Source organism: Ostrea edulis, chromosome 7 (assembly GCF_947568905.1).
Source record: "Ostrea edulis chromosome 7, xbOstEdul1.1, whole genome shotgun sequence".
NCBI classification, from domain to species: Eukaryota; Metazoa; Mollusca; class Bivalvia; order Ostreida; family Ostreidae; genus Ostrea; species Ostrea edulis.
This window is the reverse complement of record NC_079170.1, coordinates 74595429-74602813: the sequence shown is the minus strand read 5'-3', so window position 1 is coordinate 74602813 and position 7385 is coordinate 74595429.

Genomic DNA, 7385 nt, shown 5'->3' with positions numbered 1-7385 from the left:
TATTTTGAATGAAATTTCCTTGCGCTAACCACCCAGTAACATCTCAATATTAAAGGAGTTTATATGGGGACAACAGTTTTACATGATCCGCCTATTCATTGAACGCGGGAAATAAAACGCAAGGCGACGTAAACTGTGCATTGTGACGTCACATTTAGCCTCGAATTTTTCTCTTTTTCAAAGCAAAAAATTATAAACAACAATAATACATTCCGTATGCAAAGAAAAAGGCCGTTAAAACTAAACAAAATTAACCAATAAATTTAAAATGGTAAAAAAGTAACCGTAATTTTGATCGTATATTCTTATTCAAAGAAACTCATGAACTCGTTCATCTATTTTGTCGTATTACGGTTTTATATGTATTTATTTGCTAAAACCTGTTATAATGATGATTATACTATTCACTTTGAATAAACGGAGTGTTTAGATTACGAATTGCACGTTAGAGTTTTCTATTATTGGCATTCAAAATAAAACACGAATAACTGTTGAAGCAGGTAATGAAAACATAAATGGTGGCGCCCATATGGATCACAAAAATTTCAGTGAACGTATATAGAGATTATCTCTTTTTCTTTTGTTGATTTTGACTTTTTCCTTTTACATACGTGTTACCTTTAGAGCCTTGCTTTGCTCGGTATTATGTCCCATCTAAAATGTATTACTTGTTATCCCCATGTCATCTACTACTACATGTGGTTGCAATATGTATTCCTTAACTTATATGTTCTTATTCAAACCCCTTTCTCACGGTAGGTAATACCTTACTTAAATACATGTATTCTTATCTAGATGTAGTTTTATCCGAACTCTAAGGTGAGTATATGACCGCAATTAATTAACACATGGGTTAATTATAATATTCAAAACAGTGAGAATTGTGTTGCGGAGTTTTATCACTTGAAAACTATAAGTATGCGACGTTTCTCAATAATACATATCAGTTTTCATGAATATGTACTCTGTCTCGTTTCTACAAAAATGATCTTGGAGTACGTCGTATTACCATGTATGTGTTAGAGATAGCATACTGGTACTCAGTATTTTGATAGTTTCTAACTGTTGCAATCAAAGATTATGTATTACAGCAGGTTGTATATATAAGGACAGTACAAATATATGTTAGCAAAAATGATTCAAATCCAGGACCCTGCATTACAAGATAGGTTATGTAATCGCTAAGCTACCAGGCCGGTAAAATTTGTATTTATTTCCGAAATCATACAATAGCTCTTTTTATCAAGAAGATGGAGGGAAAATCCAGAGAAAATGTCAGAAATGTTCCTTGTGTATCATTAATGAATACTTTTGTTTTGTTAGTGGCATGTGTAAAATGAAAACAATATCAAGCTGAACAAAAAAAAAAGGGGGGGGGGGAGTAGATTTCCATGCATAACATGTATAGGCTAAGGTATATCAGTATTGGTATTTCTACAATATTTCAATTTTGTTTAATTTATTGAATTTATTCATATATTTGATGCTTTTTAAAAGTATCATAAAATGTGAAGAATAATTAATACATGGATGTCTAATAATACTGAATAGTGTCCCCACCTCAATCCATTTCTCAGTGGAGTATCTTTACATGTGTACTACCCCCCTCCGAACTAATACAAGTAGAAAATATTAGAGATAAAAGTCAATGTTATGACCCATTCCTTTATTTCACGAAGGAGAGCTTATTCAATGTTTTGGCATGTATCAATGGAAAAGGTATGCCAAGGCTTAATCACAATAGGACGTCTCTTTCCTTTTATGTAATATGTATAATAACGAAAGGTCATGCATTTTTCAAATGAATTGCTATCTATGATTTTTTTTTATGATTATATTACTTCGTTTTATTATAAAAGAAATAATGATAATGTTTTTGCATTTATTATCTCAATTTCACCCTAGTCATACGATCCCCCACAGAATAAAGTATGCTGCATTAGGCCTAGGTAGATTTAAGTACTGTAATATGTGATGCCACAGACTACATTTTGACGTCATATCAATACAACTGAAACAGTGGCGAGTTGAAAGGTGAATATTGAGCACGCACGCACATCATATGTGCCATGCTTTTGGCAGATCTAGAGAAATTCATAATTGTACACAATGTCTATGAAAATATTTGGCATCAAATGATTGTGATCAAGTTGATTAATTCTAGGCTTGTGAAATGGATTTCAGAGTAAATGAAATAATTACCTGTATTACAAGAACGCTGGTACTCGGATATATGTCTCTCACACCTTCTCCTTTCGTGTGGGTGAGTGGAGAGAATATTTTGAATGCCACATGGCTTCGTCTAAACTTCTGTCAGCATGCAGTAAGACATTGTCCCGCTATATTATTTGTGTTTCTATGTAATTTTACTGCCTTATCACGTTGAAGAGTTTCAAAGGGGAATAACTCCTGGTTACAGAATACAACCCCCCATAAATCATTCACTTCGAATTGTATGAAATAGGCAGATTCCCAAAAGTTTTAGTTTAGATTTATGAAGAACATTGATTAGTTGTTTTAAAAACTTGTGTCACTTTATTTGAGGTAGATGCCAATAGAAGTTATTAAGACATAAAAACCGTTGAATTTAAACACAACTTTACAGATTTGTTCAATTATGAAAATCCCTCAGGAGTATCCATTATTCATTTGTTTTCCTTAAATGAAAAATATGGGATTTGTTTTATAATTTAATATGAAAATTAGAATTTTAATACTATTCATAATGTTTTATATTCACCTTTTATGCCAAAACTACCAAATTCTAGAAAATAACCAAATTTGATAAAATTGTACTTGTTTCCATAGCAACAATGATCACTATCTAATTTTTAAATATATTTTCTTGAATATGTCACACACAGATAATTCATTCAGGTGAGTTTCGTGAAAATCGATGACTATGCGTGTCTAATTTTTTAAGTGGTTACAGAGAATGGCTCTTAATATTTATTCACTTTATAATATATATATATATATATATATATATATATATATATATATATATATATGCAAGGTGAAGATAACGAACAGTGATCAATCTCATAACTCCTACAAGCAATACAAAATAGATAGTTGGGCAAACACGGACCCCTGGACACACCAGAGGTGGGATCAAGTACCTAGGAGTAAGCATCCCCTGTTGACCAGTCACACCCGCCATGAGCTCTATATCCTGATCAAGTAAACGGAGTTATCCGCAGTCAAAATCAGTGTGCCAAGAACGGCTTAACAATCGGTATGAAACATGTCAGATAGCATTTGACTCAATGCGATGTTGTACTGACGAACTAGATCGTTATAACGACCACAGAACTTGCGAAATGCTGACTTCAATCGAGACCCGTTGAAATCCCTGTACCATCAACTTGTTTTTCAGTAGCTTACCTCGATTTAAAAACTATACGCAGAACAAGCTCTTGCATATCGAATCAGTTGAGATATATAAACACCATATGCAGGTGATAATGGAATATTGCTACATAAATATGGGAAGTTGACGATGGAGAAGCTGAAATTATGCCGTTTGTCATACAGTTGAGTTGTCAGTTTGCCGTTAATGTCTACTTTCAATAAAATATCTAAGTATGAAGCAGAAGTGGACGACTCTCTGGTGTCCTTTATTTCGAGCTCACAGGGATATATCAAATAGTTTAGTAAACCAGAAGTGATAAAAGAATTAAATAGGTTACATGAGGAATATGTTTTGGTTCCAGCTGACAAAACTAGTAACAACATTGTCTTTGTTTGTAAGGCTCATTATTACAACTGTATTTTAAACGAACTTGGCATTAATTCCACTATTGGTAATCATACTTATACTCCAACTGCCCTTTGAAAACATGAAATTCTTCAAAACCATGCTTCAGTTATAGACACATTTAATATCCCAGTCAATAGGTCGAATGAATATGAGTTACCGTACCTATACTGGATTCCTAAGTTACATAAAAACCCTTACAAACAAAGATACATTGCTGGATCCAGTAAGTGCTCTACCAAGCCCCTATCTTTGCTCCTCACGAACATGTTAACAGCTGTGAAGGAGAAACTTCAAACTTACTGTGCGACTACATATGCCAGAAGTGGTGTTAATCAAATGTGGACTCTAAGAAATTCTAAAGAACTTTTAGGTAACTTGAAATCGCAGAATTTTTCCCAAATCAATAACATTAAAACCTATGACTTTTCAACACTATACACGACCATTCCTCACGAATTAAATCAAAGACTAGACTTGTTGACATCATAGACAGTTGCTTATTCAACAAAAACGGAAAACGGAAATATTCATATCTAGTGATCAGTCATTCAAAAACTTACTTTGTTAAAAGCCACTTTGATTCCACGCACAAGTACTCTGAAGTTGAAGTAAAAAATATGCTAGAGTTCCTCATTGACAATATCTTCGTGGTCTTTGGTGATCAGGTCTCCCAACAGTCTGTTGGAATTCCCATGGGCACGAATTGTGCTCCTTTGTTAGCTGACCTGTTTCTATATTCATATCAAGCAGAATTTATTTAAAAACTTCTACGCAAGAAGGAAAAATCTCGCTTTGGCCTTCAATTCGACATTTAGATATATCGACGACGTTTTGTCTATTAACAATGATAGCTTTCATTCGTATGTCGATTGATGAATCCCTGTGAGCTCGAAATAAAGGACACCACAGAGACGTCCACTTCTGCTTCATACTTAGATATTTTATTGAAAGTAGACATTAACGGCAAACTGACAACTCAACTGTTTGACAAACGGGATAATTTCAGCTTCTCCATCGTCAACTTCCCATATTTATGTAGCAATATTCGATTATCACCTGTATATGGTGTTTATATATCTCAATTGATTCGATATGCAAGAGCTTGTTCTGTGTATAGTCAGTTTTTAAATCGAGGTAAGCTACTGGCAAACAAGTTGATGGTACAGGGTTTTCAACAGTCTCGATTGAAGTCAGCATTTCGCAAGTTCTATGGTCGTTATAACGATCTAGTTCGTCAGTACAACCTCGCATTGGGTCAAATGCTGTCTGACGTGTTTCATACCGATTGTTAAGCTGTTCTTGGCACACTGATTTTGACTGCGGGTAACTCCCTTTACCTGATCAGGATATAGGGCTCACGGCGGGTGTGACCGGTCAACAGGGGATGCTTCTCCTCCTACGCACCTGATCCCACCTCTGGTGTGTCCAGGGGCCCGTTTTTGCCCAACTATCTAGTTTGTATTGTTTTTAGGAGTTATGGGATTGATCACTGTTCGTTATCTTCACCTTTATAGGAGTTATGAGATTGATCACTGTTCGTTATCTTCACCTTTATAGGAGTTATGAGATTGATCACTGTTCGTTATCTTCACCTTGCATAAAACTCACTTCAGAACATCTGAACACGGACAACACTTACAACAAAGCCAAAGTGTCTAGAATAAAGTTATTCTATGATTGCTGTCACAACATTCTGGTTAAAAATGAATGCGTCCATCTCACTGGATAGCTTGTGAAGAAGTATACCGTATAACAGTTTATTGTTTATTTAACATCATACATGCCACACACATGCACACTATGGCGCCTACACTCTGAACTAACTTCGAAGCCCCACATGTAGAAAGAGCAATAATTCTTAACTTTACACTAAAGCAATGCTTAACCAAATACAGTTATGTCCCTTTACATTTTTATTTATAATAATCAACTACATTATCCTCTTTTCTAAGAATTAAATATCATTAACCAAATACTAAGTAACTGCATTATAATTACACAACATCCACATACTCTGTAATCAATTTAAAACAGGGACGCATTTGAGTCAACAAAAACAAGTAGTATATATACAGTATCATTTACACATGAACAATATGACATCACAAAGTCCTCAAAACGTTTCGGCTATTGTCTGAGTCGAGTCGACGTCCTACGTTTGGGTTCGAATTTCGGAGAGGAAAATTTCGGAGTCTGGGGATGAAATGCCAGTCTGCCCCAAAGACACACATACTGGTTCTGGTTCACTCGCAACTTCTGGAATATCCGATTGAATATCATCTTCCTGATATTTTTTCACGAATTTACTATTGCGCTTATAGCACATACCATCTGCCGATTTCACAACACAACTATTTCCCCGTTTGTGTAGGAGTTGAAATGGTTCGGAGTGATACGGTGTATTCATCTTTTGCTTGCTTGACTTTTTCACAAGAACGGAATATCCTGGTTCCACGTCACTCTCTACCGCACCGCGTCTGTTGCCGACATACACCTTATTTCTGTTCTTGGAATATACATCATGTTCGCGCACTTCTTCATCAAAAACATTTTCTGAAGTTTCTAATTCTGACAATTTTGTTCGCAACGTACTTCGAAACATCAATTCCGCTGGCGAAACTCCGATCGTGCTGTGTGTTGTTGTTTGATACTTAACTAAGTATTTTCGAACTTCCTTTCTCCAGTCTTTAAATTCCGCTTGTGCGATTCGAATTCTCTTCATCAACGACCTGTTTTCTCGTTCCACTTCCCCATTTCCTGCAGGGTGTAACGGTGTCACCGACCTGTGATTTATTCCATTTTCTGTCATGTAGTTAGCGAATGTTTCAGATTTGAACTGAGGCCCATTATCTGATGTAATAGACACTAGTAATCCGTACCGACAAAACATCCATCCAAGACTGTCGATAAGTTTTTCACTGGTTATTTCAATTTCGTAGTATCGGCTGAAATAATCCACAACAGCAAAACCATATTGTCTTGATGTTAATGGTCCTAGTAGATTGATAGACACTCTTGCCATGATCCCTTTGGTAATAATGTGGGTTTGATAAGCTCGGGTGTTTTAAATGCACTAGTAAAATGACATCCATCACATGTGTTTACATATTTCTCAACGTATTTGTCCATACCAGGCCACCACAATTTGTTCTCAACATCTGCTTAGTACCCGCAATATCTAGGTACAGACTGTTCGTAGACTTTCGGGAATCACAATCCTTGATCCAGGTAACACCAGTTATCCTATACAGCATAATTCAATGCAAAATGGTGAATAATGACTACAGGGTTTGTCCCAACTGTTTTTTTTTATGAATGTTCGAACTTGAATAAGTTCCTCATCCTTCTTTGAAGGTTCTTTGACTTTACGTGCAGACATTGACCTGGCAGTTGCTGCACTTCCCACAAATTTCACGTAGTCCTCGGATTCCTGTGAATATTTGCTTCCTGAATGTGATTTGTCTACCAAACGTGAAAACGTATCTGCGATGTTCTGACGACCTGGTGAATATTTCACTTTGAAGTTGTAATTCATAAGTTTCAACATCCATCATTAAATTCTCGCGTTGGGTGGAGACTTCCTTCCATAGAGAACTTCCAATGGCTTAGGGTCAATCACCAC